Source organism: Sarcophilus harrisii, chromosome 4 (assembly GCF_902635505.1).
Source record: "Sarcophilus harrisii chromosome 4, mSarHar1.11, whole genome shotgun sequence".
Classification (NCBI taxonomy): Eukaryota; Metazoa; Chordata; class Mammalia; order Dasyuromorphia; family Dasyuridae; genus Sarcophilus; species Sarcophilus harrisii.
The window spans coordinates 327986247-328001798 of NC_045429.1; the positions used below are offsets into that span (position 1 = coordinate 327986247).

The 15552-nt window shown below is 37.9% G+C and overlaps 1 protein-coding gene across 4 annotated transcripts in view; it reads left to right on the forward strand.

Moving 5' to 3' along the window:
- DCAKD (dephospho-CoA kinase domain containing) overlaps positions 1-15552 on the forward strand; it is a 35660-nt gene that overhangs the window by 6363 nt on the left and 13745 nt on the right. The window contains exon 1 of one of the 4 annotated variants that reach the window (XM_012548443.3): positions 1723-2081. The exons of 1 other annotated variant lie outside the window; for it this stretch is intronic. The gene's annotated coding sequence lies outside the window, so the exon portion shown is untranslated. Of the gene's footprint in view, positions 1-1722; positions 2082-3505; positions 3597-3758; positions 3865-15552 lie in introns of those variants that run through there. 2 more of the 4 variants (XM_023502482.2, XM_003768410.4) reach the window with 2 other exon arrangements.

Sequence of the window (15552 nt, forward strand, 5' to 3'; positions counted from 1 at the left end):
CTGCTGGTGAGGTTTTTGACAAAAATGGACTTATTTCACTGAGAAACTCTTTCCCTCAGTAGGCTGCTTCTTGATTAGGAAGATAGTTTGGAGTACAGAGTCTTGTTTTTTATTTAGATTTCTATGGTTTGGGGCTAATTTCCAAATCAATAAGGATGGTGATTGTTTCCCAGACCAAAGTGATTCCCAGATCAACTGGAAGTGGGAGTTTCCTGTGGGAACCATGTAGTTTTTCCAGAGCTGGGAGATTCAGGTGGGTGGGGATCATTTTTAGGAATTTCCCCAGGCCATGGCCCACCCTTAACCACCTTACTGTATCCAATCAGAAAATCAAGTTATGATGTCAATCTCTCCTCCTCTCATATTTCCCTTATAAAACATCTTCCCATTGTATAAATCTTTGCTAAATCCCTTGTAGGATTAGTCTGCAAATCAGTGGCTTACTCCCACCTCATGATGATGTGGTGTGGGGATTGTCACCAAATGATGACAGGCACCAAAAGTTGGAGTTCAGTTATGTGAAGAATTCACAATGGCCATTCTCTTTGGCAAAAAATAGATTTACTTAGGGGAAAAGTAGACAAAATGAAGGGATACAATAGATACCAGGAATGGTAAATATGAAATAGAGTGGAAGAACATATTGTAATGCTGGAAACTGAGGCAAGATAGAGATTAGAGAGTTTTTAATAATTTATTTGAAAGGAAGAGATTGTGTTAGGGGCATGTTGCCCTCAGGACTGATGTCCAAAGCATCCAGAAGCTAATGAATGCTTCCCATGAAGTATATATTCATAATGGCTCAGCTACAGGGGTAGACTGAGGCAGGGATGGAGTCAGAGCACTGAGAGCAGGAACAGACTATCAATCCAGTTCTGACAGGGTAGGGGGAGGTATTGGGCATTCTGATAAGTTGGGATGCCAGAATAGGGAGAGGCACTGGACATTCTGATGATGTCTAAGATAGAAGGTCTTTTTCCTTATCTGGATCATCATGATTAGGCAGGAGGGGTAGTGCAGGATTGAGCAGAACAATTAGGAACTGAGACAGAACAATTCAGGGAAACTGAGTTAGGACAATAAAAGGGGACTGTGGCACAACAATATGAAAGACAAATTCCTCAATGGAACTCGTTACCCAATGGAAAGGAAGTCCTCATGAGGTTGAGGCAGGCTAAATCCTGAAAGAGACTTAGCACTCTAAAAGAGTTAGTTAGCTGTAAGGAGGAGAAGTAGGGTTGGGAAATATAATGGAGTTAGGAGAGATAGCACATGGTATGGGGTGGGGTAAAGAGAAAAACCATAATGCAGAGTTTGGAGTGGGCGCGAATTTACTTAATGTGATGTAATGATGTAATGATGTAATCACTCTAGTTGGCATATGATATGGTGATGTAATGTTCTACAGTTGGCACGTGCTCAGTTGCTGTAGTGATGTAATTAATAGGATATTTAAGTGCTAACAGAACTAGCGACAGGGTCAGTCAGAGTGAACAGACTGTGAAGGAAACACTCGAGACTCAAGAATAAAGACTTTACAGTAAACTCTATTCCTGACCATCTTCATAGTGACTATCCTGCTGAGACCAAACCTCATCTGGAGGACCTCCAGAAAGCTAGCCTGTACGCCTTGCCACTACAGAAAAAGCTGCTACAAACAGTTTTGCACACATAGGTCCTTTTCCCTCTTTTATGATCTCTTTGAGAAATAGACCCAATAGTGAGACTGCTGTATCAAAGGGTATGCACAGTTTTATTGCCTTTTAAGCAGAGAACAGCCATTTCAAGGATCATAAAGGAGATTAAAGCAGGTGCTGTCTAAGGCTCAGAGCTTGTTCCTATATTGAAGATACCAAGGTCATCTACTGCATCCTGAGTTATCACCAGTTGTCTTAATGTTTGTTCTGCCACTGGACTTGTTGACTAGGAAGAGAGTGTGAAGCTGACAACTTTGTACAACTCTGCCTCATTTAAATCCAATTCACAAACCTATCAGGACATCTCTCCATGATGTTATTGGTCATCTTTGAAAAGAAGGGATGAGCAACAACATGATTTTCCTTGATTATAAGCCCTTTGAGGTATGTTATCTTTGTTTCCCTTACTGTCCTTGTGGATAAAGCAAGTAAGAAAAAAACTTAATAATTTTTGGGTTCCAAAATGTAGTATGAAGAAAAACAGATAAATATTCTTATGGAGCTCAGAATGTGACTCTGATGTTTGTTCTAAAAAAGAAGTTTCCAAAATGTCATAAATGTTAAAATTCATGAAAATACAAACAATAATATCCTTATTCTGTTGTACCTGGGAAAGTTAATTGAAGGCTATCTCTGGCAGCAGCCTTTTTTTAGTGTCTTATATACTTGGTGGTTCTTTAAAATGATTGGCTGGTAGTGGCTGAAATTGTGAAATAGAGAAATTTTTATTTCAGTGTACTAATTGCCAGGCTCCTAACTCTTTTCAGGTGTCGGTTTTTGTTTTTATTTTTAATTTCAGCAATACGTTGCTCTCAAATAACTGTTCCAATCCCCATTAAAATGAATTCAATTTATATTCAGTAAATATTGTGAACTATGTACAAGGCACAGCATTAGACTTTGTGGAGCCTACAATGAAGTATTAAAATTCAATCTATCTTGTAGAAACACATGTGAAAAATTAAATAGCAATCCAATAGACTGGATAAGTGTCAAATGTATAGTACAGATGGACTAAGGAGTCCAATGAAGAGAGGGGTCTTTCAGGGAAGGTTTTATAGAGGAGATTGGATTTCATCTTGTCTCCAAAACTAATGGGGATATATAGTAGGATAATAGTGTTTATATAGTTCCAGGAACTATATAAATAGTTATTTGCCCTGCAAATAGTTATTTGCTGTACAAATAAATATAAATATATTTGCACATCAAGGTACACATTTTATTTAATAACATTTAAGAGACTGAGAAAGAGGAATAGCAACCCTGGCAAAGGTGAGGGAGTATTTAGAACTGGAAGGGACCTTAAGAGACCAAAATGTATCTTCATTTTGACGGATGAGGTTTGGTCTTATCACTCGAGAGGCTTGCCCAACAAAACACAGATACTAAGTTGCAGCTCCTGAATCCCAATTCTCTGGTTCTAGACGAACTTTTCCCAAGCAACAGAGTTGCTAAAATTACTCCCAAGGAGAAGGTGGAGAGCCTTCCCTTCTGGATTAGAAATTTGCCCTACATTCTAGTTTACGATTATTTCATAAGTAGTAGCCCTGCACCGACCGGTAAATGGGCATGCATCGCTCTTATTTTACCTTTATCTAAAAGGTAAACTACTGGAGAGGTTGAGACTCGGGCCTATACTGGCCTCAAGGAAAGCATTCAAGGAAAACTGGTCAGACGTAGTCTTGCATCCACTTTTTTCAATCTATCCTCTACTTTAACCCCAGCTCACATTCCAGGAGAACCAAGCAAGCAAGGTCCTGATTGGACCAACGGCGGGCTCGTCCCAGGCGGGCCAATGGTATTGCTGTCTGTTGCCGGGTGGGTGAAGCCGCAGAGGCGGTTGTTTGAAGGGAAAAGAGAGATCAGGAAAGAGTGGGGCTGGGCCCGCAGGTGGAGGTGAGTTTTAGAAGCTCCTCAGGCCGGCGCTCCCCTCCCGCTGCTGCTTTTGTCCCTTTTCAGGCGTCTGCAGTAGAGCGGGTAGCGACCGCGCGGTCACCCTTGATCATACTCGTGATCCCGAGAGGTCGCCGGTGGTGAGGGGCGTGGGTGGCGGGTGACGGTGACGTGGCACGTGACCTCGCGGTCCAGAGCCGGATCCCTCCTCCTGCCCGGTTAGACCCGAGCGGCCGCACTTCGTCCTTTCTCCGTGGGCCCCCTAGGCCAGGTAGGCGGGCATGTGGCCAGCCGTCCCCGTCCCTGGGCTTTAGGAAGGGACGGAGCCCCAAAGCGGAGCCCTCAGCCCCGCTCCACCAAGGAGGGGCGCCTCTGAGAGCTGGCTCTTGGCTGGGCCCTTTCGAGCGGGGCGCTGTAATTTTACCGGAAAAGAAAATGGTTTTCTGGGCAACGAGGGGCTGTTTTGCAGCTCGTAGATGGCGAAGGACTCCGGCCCTTTGGGAGTTGTTCCTAGTGGTGGAGGGGACGGGAATTAGGTTAAATTACACCTCAAAACAAATCACCCTTCCCCAGCAAAGGACACAGAATAGATGAGCTTGGAAACTTATATTTTCAGGAAAACCTCCAAATAAGGTGGTTGAGTATATTGAAGTACTATTCCCTCATAGGCTGTAAGTTCCTTGAGGGCAGGAAGTGTTTTATTTCTATTAATGTCCCCAGTAATTGGCAGCTAACTAGTGCTTACCCTTGTCGACTGATTGGTCAGTGTTTGAGTGGAGTCTGTCCATCTGCCTTTTTTTTCCCCCCAGTGTGGGAAAGAGGGTAAAAATACTCCAGTCCTCAAGGGAGTAGGTGTGATATAAAAAGTTGGTGCCTTAGTTGACTCAGCTGTGAACTTGGGATGATGCCACCTTGGAGACATACAGCAAAGTAAAAGAATGATGCAGAAGATTTTTAGCTATACCAAGTAGTCGATATGCAAATAGATGTCTTTTTTTTTTTTAACTGGTCTTACACTTTTTAAAAAAACAACTTTAAATTAGTCTTCCTGATAATTCCTCTCAGAGAAAGTGCCAACCAGTTTCATTAACTCTCTTCTGATTTTCCCTAATGCCACTAGTAAAATTACTTAAAACATAAACTGCCCTTGGATACTTTTACTACTGTAGACCATTTTCCTTTTTAGCTGGGAAAAATTCCATCTTGAACTGATTGGAAGTAAAAGGTAATTATTAACTCCTGCTCATATAGTGTCCCTAACTACTTAGTTTGCAAGATTTCAACTGACTGTAGTAACTCTACTCTACTCCAAAGGATCTCCCTCCCCCTCTCTCTACTAGGCAGACAATTCATTTGAAAATCTATTCAAGATCCCGTGCTACTCCTTAAGTGGACTATCAAGATTACTAAAATACAGGTCCTGCTCTCAAGGAACTTTTAGAATAGTACAAGATCTATGCAATGGCCATATAACAATGTGTCAAAAATAAGATTTGGTCCCTTTTCTTTTTAATTCCAAGTTCAGCTCTCTATCTAATGTACCATACTGATTCTCAGGATACAAAGTAGATAGTGATGAATGACACTTTTTCTTATTTATTTATTTATTTTATTATAGTAGCTTTTTATTGACAGAATCCATGCCAGGGTAATTTTTTTTTTTTTTTTACACCATTATCCCTTGCACTCACTTCTGTTCCGATTTTTCCCTCCCACCCTCCACCCCCTCCCCTAGATGGCAAGCAGTCCTATATATGTTGAATATGCCCTAGTATATCCTAGATACAATGTATGTGTGCAGATCCAAACAGTTTTCTTGTTGCACAGGGAGAATTGGATTCAGAAGGTAGAAATAACCCAGGAAGAAAAACAAAAATGCAAACAGTTTACATTCATTTCCCAGTGTTTTTTTCTTTGGGTGTAGCTGCTTCTATCCATCATTGATCAATTGAAACTGAATTAGGTCTCTTTGTCAAAGAAATCCACTTCCATCAGATTACATCTTCATACAGTATCGTTGTTGACGTATATGATGATCTCTTGGTTCTGCTCATTTCATTTATCATCAGTTCATGTAATTCTCTCCAAGCTTCTCTGTATTCATCTTGCTGGTCATTTCTTACAGAACAATAATATTCCATAACATTCATATACCACAATTTACCCAACCATTCTCCAATTGATGGGCATCCGCTCAGTTTCCAGCTTCTAGCCACTACAAACAGGGCTGCCACAAACATTTTGGCACATACTGGTCCCTTTCCCTTCTTTAGTATCTCCTTGGGGTATAAGCCCAATAGAAACACTCCTGGATCAAAGAGTATGCACAGTTTGATAACTTTTGGGGCATAATTCCAGATTGCTCTCCAGAATGGTTGGATTCGTTCACAGCTCCACCAACAATGTATCAGTGTCCCAGTTTTCCCACATCCTCTCCAACAATCATCATTATTTTTTCCTGTCATCTTAGCCAATCTGACAGGTGTGTAGTGGTATCTCAGAGTTTGTCTTAATTTGCATTTCTCTGATTAATAATGATTTGGAACACTCTTTCATATGAGTGGTAATGATTTCAATTTCATCATCTGAAAATTGTCTGTTCATATCCTTTGACCATTTATCAATTGGAGAATGGCTTGGTTTCTTATAAATTAGAGTCAGTTCTCTATATATTTTGGAAATGAGGCCTTTATCAGAACCTTTAACTGTGAAGATGTTTTCCCAGTTTGTTGCTTCCCTTCTAATCTTGTTTACATTAGTTTTGTTTGTACAGAAGCTTTTTAATTTGATGTAATCAAAATTTTCTATTCTATTTTGTGATCAATAATGGTCTCTAGTTCGTCTTTAGTCACAAATTTCTTCCTCCTCCACAAATCTGAGAGATAAACTATCCTATGTTCCTCCAATTTGTTTATAATCTCGTTCTTTATGTCTAAATCATGGATCCATTTTGATCTTATCTTGGTATACAGTGTTAAGTGTGGGTCCATGCCTAATTTCTGCCATACTAATTTCCAGTTATCCCAGCAGTTTTTGTCAAATAATGAATTCTTATCCCAAAAGTTAGGATCTTTGGGTTTGTCAAACACTATATTGCTATAGTTGACTATTCTGGAATGACACTTTTTCATTAGCTGTGTGACCCCCCCGGGCAAGTCATGTAACCCCAATTGTCTCAGCAAAAAACCAAAAACAATAATTGAGTCTTTAATTATAGTTTGTGGTCCTATGCATTTTTATTTTATTTTATTCATTTAAAAATATTCTGAAGGCAGCAAGTAGAGCACTGCTCCTGGAGTCAGAAGGACTTGAGTTCAAATGCTGCCTCAGACACTTAACACCTCTTAGCTGTGTGATCCAAGGATAATCTCAACCCCATTTGCCTCTCAAAAAAAGCAAAAAAACAAAAACAAAAACATTGTGGGAAGAGTACATAGGCTCTACAATGATACAGAAAAGTTTCAGAAACCCAGACTTAAGAGGGAGTTGCCCCAGGGATCTGTCCTTGGCCCTTTGCTATTTATTCATCATTTTTATCTGACTAGGACAAAGGCAGAGAAGACATATTTGTCAAATTTACAACATGACACTTGGAGATAGTTACTTGTATAACAGTCTAGAACCAAAAAGAATTCATCAGGCTAGAATGATTTGTGACACTAAATGAGATTTCAACAGGGTTTCAGCAGGTTAACTTCATAAGTACAGATTGGGAAAGACATGTCTAGAAAACAATTGCCATGGGAAAAATTCTGAGTATTAATTGGATGGCAAACTTTTCAGGAGTCAGGTTGACATAGAAGTCAAACAATGTAATGCTAAGTTACTTTTTTTTTTTCTTTTTAAAGAAAGGCACATTGCCACCAAAAGGAAGGTAATATAAATAATATACTCTGATCTGATCAGATCACCTTTGAGTTTAGTTCTGGGTGCCATGTTTTAGAAAACACATAGACAAGCTAATATAAAGAGGAAGATAAGAATAGGGATTATAGGGGATAGTAGAATGTGGCATGGGAAGATTTATTAAATGAAAAAACGAAAAGCTTATATTAAGTAATTATATGTAAAGCAATTGAAATATTAATACAAAATGGAAAGAATCTTTACCTTCAATTGAATTGAATTCCTTCCAATGGGAAAATAACACATCTATAGGAGTGGCGTTTTGACTTGGAAAACCACAGGAATCATAAATGGAACAAAAGAGAAGTTGATCAATATGACTGCATTGGCAATATTGTTTTGATTACAATTGCCAGAGCCCGTAGTAGGTTCTTTACTGCAGGGCACTGGATGGATAGTTGGAAGGAAATATTATCTGATGGTTGTTGGCTGGCAAAAGAGAGGTGCTCATGAGTTTGTGCTCATTAACTCATTAAGACAGCTCAATCTGACTAGGGGATAATTTCCATCCAGGGTACAGTCTTTGGAGGTTTAGTAGTAAAAATGTATAGCCAGCCATATATGGCAAAAGGATGGTGTCTTCCTTGTTGTATAATATGAATTTAAAACTATCAGCTAGTCATCATATACTTACATTTTGAATTTTGTGTTTGCATTTATTGTGTTTATATAGGCTATCACTAAGTATTGATTTAGGTGCCAACTCCAACGCAGGGTACTGTTCTAAGCATGAGGAAATAAAAACAAAAATGAAAGCCCCTCTCAAGGAGTATACATCTTATTGAGGAGGATAGCACGCAAAATCTATGTATATATATACAAAATACAAAGTCATTCTGAAGTTGAGAGGCAGTACCCCCTAGTGGAATCAGGAAAAGGTCTCATGGGGTCAAAGAAGAAAAAATACACAGAGAACAGAATGAAGTTCAAAAAGATATACAAAAGATCAAGGTGATTTTGTTATTTGTATTGAGTATGTGCTTTTAGAACTATGTAACTAGTTTGCAGTTTCATATATAATTCTTTTCTGTTATTTTCAGATGGCTGTTGCTCTGTAAGATTGCAATAGAAAACAAAATATTTTAAAAAATACTTCATGTAGGAAGTATAAGCTGAACTTTGAAGGAAACTGGCAGAGATGAGGAAGTAGTTTATTTCATGATGGTCAGCCTATGCAAAGAAAAGGAATTATGAGACAATGTCTTATGTGAATGAAGAACAACAAAAAGCTTATTTTTGTTGTACTAAATGGTGTGTGTGGGGTGTTGCATAATGTGGAAAATAGGTTTTTATATAATGCACAATGTGGAAAAATGCAGCCAGTTTGGAAAGAGTTTTAAATTCCTAAGACAGTTCCTAGAGCTACAGGATTATGACCTGACAGACATCTCTTGGATAACAGTAGGCTTCTTCACTGACCCTAAATCAGATTCTTAGGAAATAGAAAAGAGTTCCTCAGCTAAAGGGATTTACCTAAGAGCTACGACTGAGCTAGAAACATAATTCAGCTTTCTAGACTGTCTATCACTTATCCCAGTTATTGTGATCCAGGTGTGTCTCTCAGTATAGGGTTTAATTAAATTATCTTTCTTATCCTCTCTTGAAAATTCCTGACACTTAAAGGGTAGGGTAAGCAGAGATAAAAGAAAGCATGAATGTGAGTTTGCACAGAACCCAACATATTTCAGGAGGCTTCTTTTTTATTGGTTCATAAGTAGGTACCCAGTGGCATTTGGGGTGGTCTCATGAGAATATGGGACTTGGTGTTAGAACTCCTGGGTTCTTTTTCTCTATTGCCCAGTGAATGAAAATATATCTTCCTTAAAATTAACTTTTGTTTTCAACTTCCTGTCCAGGGACTAGGATTAGTTTTCCCAGTCCTCTTATTTCCCAGTAGTGAAGGTGGCAATGTCCAGAGGGTGCTTTGAATGAAAAGACTCAGCTTTATGCCTATTTCTTTACTCCCAATAGCACTGCTAGCCTTCAGATAAAACTAAGATATGGCAACCTTATGTGCTACTTAGAAGGGAGTGGCAGCACCCACTGACTTATCAACATCTCTTTACTCTGGAGGCCAGTAATTGGCAGATTGGAGAGGAGTGAATGGTGCAGGCTGCTTAATAGGCTGAGCGAGGATTGAGAGCACTCACTGGTTTAAATAGCTGCATCTCCCCCATAATGAAAGATTAGGCATGAGAAAGCTGTATATAAAAATAGTACTTAACAGTTAACTGGAAAACAATATATTTTTGCAACTGTTGGTTCCATGAGAAAATAATTGGGTCCCAAGGCAGGGAATGACTCGTTTTCCTGAATGATTATATTGATCACTGGAGCAAAATGTATACATTTCCTTTGGTAAGCAGTGGGAGGGGAAAGCTTCTGGCTGGTGTGTGTGCACCACATGAAATCCAGAGAGCCAGCTGAAAGAAGGGGGAATGGGCTACTACATTCATTAGAGATGCAGGTTAATGAAAAAGAGTGCCCCTGGCAGTGTGGGAAGAGTCTTTAGGTTTTAGACAGGATAAAATGAGAAACCAGAAGCTTATTTCTTCCGTGAGTTCTGAGCTTTTCTGGAGGGAATGAGGGATGGAACGGGGTTTCTTCTTTCAACATTTCAGTTCCATAATCTCAACAGATTCATTTATAAGATGTTTTTAAAAATTTCAGTGTGAGAGACTTGCCAGTGACATAGTATGTGGAGAGAGAACCAGGCTGGGAGGTACATAGATAGATGCCCTTGGTTCTAACCCAAGGTTTGCTCCAATTTGCTATGTAATTTTGCTTTTTAATCTTTATCTCTCTCTCCTCCCCTCCCTCCCCATCAGAAAATTACACCTACATAGAAGGAGTTAGAATCTACCATTGGATTAATTCTCTGTATGGTTAAACACTTTGACCTGTGAGTAGCTCACAGTTTGCAAAGGAATGAAGTAGCTCCATGTGCTACTTTCACCCTCATCCCTCCTCCCTCTATCACCACAAAAGGCACACTATCTTGGACTGTGATTCTCATATTTTTTTGGTTCCTTTATCACTTGGCTTTACCTGTGTGATTCTGGCTAATCACTTAATCTCTGTCTGCCTCAATTTCCTCATCTGTAAAAGAGAATAATAGCACTAACTTCCTAGGATTGTTGAAAGAATCAAATGAAATGTCATTTGTACGGTTTTTTGGCAAATCTTAAAGTCTATATAAAAAGACATAAATAAAGCAGTCCCTGTCTTCTAGGAGTTTAAATACATTTTTCTTCCAAAAGAATAGGAAAATGTCCAAAAAAAATAGAGAAATATCCTAAATATCTACTTTTTATTTTTTGCAAATATTGTAAAATCAACATTTAATATTCTGTAAATCTCCCAGTAGCCAATTCATATAAGAAACAGAGAAGAAAAGTTTATTTAGTACATAAACTTTTTTTTTAAACAATTTATTTACTATTGTAAGTTGTTAAGAGTTCTTCAGAATATTCAAATGAATTGGTTCTGTTTCCTGTCAACTGGCAATTTGAATCTTGGTGTGATTTTTGCAAAAAAGTTTCCAAATATGTTTACCTTCTAATTTCTTACTTTTGATTTGATTGGGGATTGAGCATTATAATTCAAAGAGGTAAGTTGTTTTAAGTAAAAACCTTTTGTGAGCACCATTAGAATATATACTTCTCTAAGAATACACTAAAAAAATTTTAGCACTGAATTGGTTAGAAATAAATTTTGAGATTCTGATTATATTATCATAATTATCAATTCATTCACCTTTCACTGGACCATTGTTGCTAATTTTTTTCATATTTCCAAAAATATTTCATATCCAAATGCTATTTATTTGATTTTGATCAGCAGAAATATTTTCAGCCTTCAGATTTTCAGCTCTTTCAGATGTGCTATTATGCCCACTCCTTTTTCTACCCTGCCTTGACCACTTCACCTTTGTTTTTTCTTCAATCCACAAGTTTTTTTGCTAACAATATTATTGCAGTAGTACAATATAGTATATTTCACCAATTGAATAAAGAAACTTACCAAATATAGTCTATCTCTTTGACATGTTTCTCCTACACACACTTCAAGTTGAGAGCCCTTGATCTAATGAAATATAGATAATATGATTGTATATTTAGAGACTTTCATGGGATCATAAGGTTGGAAAGGACCTTCAAAGACCATCTAGTGCAAACCCCTCACTTCAGAGGTGAGGAAGATGATTCTCTTTCTCCCCAAAATCATTACCTCTTCACAACTTTACTGTTATTGTTGAGGGCACTTGACCCAGGAAGGCAACCCACTTCAGCATTCAATTCCTCACCTGCACTCACCCCACATATCCAACTATTGTTATGTCTTGTCATTTCTGTTTTCACAACATTTCTCACATTTTGATTGGCTCCTTGCCTCAAGTCTTTCAGTTCTTAGCATATCTAATACTTCAGCTACCAAAGTGATTTTCCTGAAATAAAGGTCTCACCATGCCACTTCTATCCTCAGTAAACTCCAGTGACTCCCTGTTACTTCCAAAGCAAATAGAAAATTCAGTGGTCTTTACAGCTAGTTCTTTCCTACCTTTCAAGGCCTATACTTGATTCCCCTGGTCATCCACTATTTATTATTCTGCTATACTGGGCTACTTGCTGTTCTGTGTCCAGAAAAATGTCTTTTCGTTGGTTGTGCTTCAGATCTGGAGTGTGTTCTATTCCACTGCTAGGACCTTGCCTCTGAAATTACTTATTCTCTACCTTGTATATTTTGTACATGTATAGGTTATAACATGTTGTGCTATTAGAATATGTGCTCCTTGAAATATCTCCAGCTGCCAACCTGAAAGAACCCTACCATGAATACTATGTCTTTAATCAGAGTCATAGATTGGATCCTATGTAAATTGTACATCTTCTCCTCTGCCTGCCTTAAAGAGGTCTCCTAGTGAAGTCTGGAGTGCTGGGTCCTGTGAGCTGGCCTTAATTGTCCACAGCCATAGGAAGCATCCAATTGACACTCAAGGGCCACTCTGGGACAAGCTTTCTACCATTTTACACACTAAAAACAAAAGTGAAATGCTATATGATAAAGTAAATGATATTTTCCAAGCTTCCTGGTCCACTCAACATCTTGTTAAGTATTCTAAAACTTCATTATTAGACCTTCCCACCTGCCATAACCTCAGGAAATTTCCTTTATTTAATGGGGGGGGGGGGGGAGTAGGGGAGGAAAGAATGTATCTCCTTGAGGACAAGGATAGTTTTTGCCTTTCTTAGACCTTTGAGAATGCCTGGCATATATTAAGAGCTTAATAAATGCTTGATGAATGACTAACTTGACTGGCATGTATCTAGAAAAGTGGCAGAGGTGGTATAACCATCTCTAACTCTAGCACTCTATCCACTGTGACATGCTATCTCTTTAAGGCCACTGGTGATCTTTTTTTTCCTCAGCTACTAGAGAAAGTTTATAATCCTTTCTCCCTTTTCCCCCATGCTCGATGCTTGTCCTGAGTTCCAACTTGGATTCCTCTACTGGAAATTTGTGGTTTTCTTTATCATGGATAGAATTTGCTTATCTTCTGTGCAAATAGTCTACCTATCATTCATCAAGTATTTGTTAAGCACCTACTTTATGTATGCGGTGCTGGGAATATAAAAATAAAAAAAAAGATAAAAAGACCCTGTCCTCAGGGTCTTCTGTTGAAGGAAACACCTCACACTTATATAATTATATACCAAAAAAAAAAAATCCAAGATGATTTTTTTTTTTTGGGAGAGGAAGGCATTAACAGATAGAAGGAATTAAGAAAGGTTTCATATAGAAGTGTCTTTTCTCCTAAATTTGTAATCTAAAAACTGAAAAGAAAATTACTCCAGGAAAGAAGGTGGTGTGGGAAATAACTCTAGAAAGAGGCTGTTTTATTTGTAGGATGACCCTATAACTGTGGTTTGAAAGAAACATATTTTGAAAGAGCTTAGACTGAGAATTCCAAAAAAGAAAGAATTAAATGTAATTAGGATTGTAAACTGATTTCCCAGTGCCTTTTCTATCTTGGCTAGTGATTTTAATCATCTGGGACTAATTGCCAATTCATTTTTCAATTTGCCTATCTAATAGGATCTAAGTAATTTTGTATAGTAGGAAGAACCCTCTACTGAGATTAGCATCTGCATTGTAATCCTGGTTTCTCTACCCTATAACATTCAGGGTGTACTGGTAAATATTTAAAAATCAGTTTTCGTGTGTGTGTGTGTGTGTGTGTGTGTGTGTGTGTGTGTGTGTGAGAAATATAATCATAATGCTCTTTTAAAGTTTAATGTGCATTATTAATATTTTCTTCATAGTTTTCTCAAGTCCAGACCATCAACAAAACAAGTCCTGATTTCGTAGCTTTTGCAGATTTCAGAGATGTTGATGTTTAACAACTTACTCTCCTGAGTCAATTCAAGCTAACTCCTCTGCATATCCTTGAATTGTGACTTTGGGCAAGGAGTTCTAGCCTTTGTGCTTCTTCCATTAAGTGGAAGGACTGGACAAATGAACTTTTAAGATTCTCTTCCAGCTCAAATTCTTTGGTTCTGTGATTACTGCCCTTGGAGTTTGGCTAACTGGATGCAGTTATTTGTCCTGGGAAAAGAAACTCCTAAAAATTCACCATTCATTCAGTAAGCATTTTTTGAGTACCTACTTTGTGGGGATAGAGGAAAAGAAATATAGACTTGATTCTTGTCCATAAGGAGTATTTATGGTTTTCCAAAATACCCTACATATAATACTTAATAGCAATAAGTAAAAGATCTAGAAGACTAGAATTGGACACATGACTTAGAGGTTATCCCTTAAATTCTAGCAGTGAAAGGATTGTAAGCACTTCTCTACTAGTCCATTTTATTAGAACCTATATTTTAGGAGTAAGAGACTCCTCAGTGCCTAGTTGTGAAATTTATACTTTTCGTTTTCCTTCTTTCTTTTTTCTTAAATAATAGCTTTTTATTTTCAAAATACATGTAAAATAGTTTTTAACATTTACCCTTGTAAAATCTTGTGTTTCAAAAATTTTTCCCTTCCCTCAACCCCCCTCCCCTACACAGCAAATAACACAATCTGGGTTAAATATCTGCAATTCTTCTAAACATATTTCCACATTTATCATACTGCAGAAGAAAAAACAGATTAAAAAAGAAAAAATGAGAAAGACAAGAAAAAGTAAGCAAAAAAACAACAAAAAAGGTGAAAATCCTATGTTGTGATCCACATTCACTCCTCATAATTCTTTTTCTGGATGTAGATGGCTCTCTCTATCACAAATCTATTGGAATTAGCCTAAATCACCTTATTGTTGAAAAGAGCCAAGTCCATTAGAGTTGATCATCATAATCTTGTTGTTGCTGTGTACAATATTCTCTTGGTTCTAATCACTTCACTTAGCATCAGTTCATGTAAGTCTCTCCAGGCCTTTCTGAAATCATCCTACTGATCATTTCTTATAGAACAATACTATTTTATTACGTTTATATACCATAATTTATTCAGCTATCCCCCTCCTGATGGACTTCCACTTACTTTCCAGGAAACCAAGTTTTCTTATGTCTTCATACACAAAAGGGTTCTATGTTCTGTATACAATTAATTACATTGTACTCCTTGACTTTTAACTCAAGAAATCCAAAGCCATTCCATGCTTGTATTTTAATGCTCCTGGCCTTCTAGAGAGGGAACAGCTGTGCTTTGTTTTCAAAGACACAAGCAGATGAAATGATTTGCCAGGGATAAACCTTAGGCTAAAACTTGGGTTTCCTAGTATTGTATCCTGGCTGCATTGCTCTTTGTTATTCTGTACCGAGTTAACTCTCTCCTTCCTCTCCATAAAGAAGGGAGTAGTGGTACTGGTATGGTATTTAAAAGATCAGTAATCTTTTTGCCTTTGTAGTGTATTATTGTTTCCCTCTTGAGCAGATTTATCTTCCTAACTATGGTTTCAATTAAACTAAAGTTAAAATGAATTTATGGTCTCTAGATGTCCTGAGAAGAGCACAGAATAGACATAGCCTGTTAAACTGGGTGATTTGGGGTA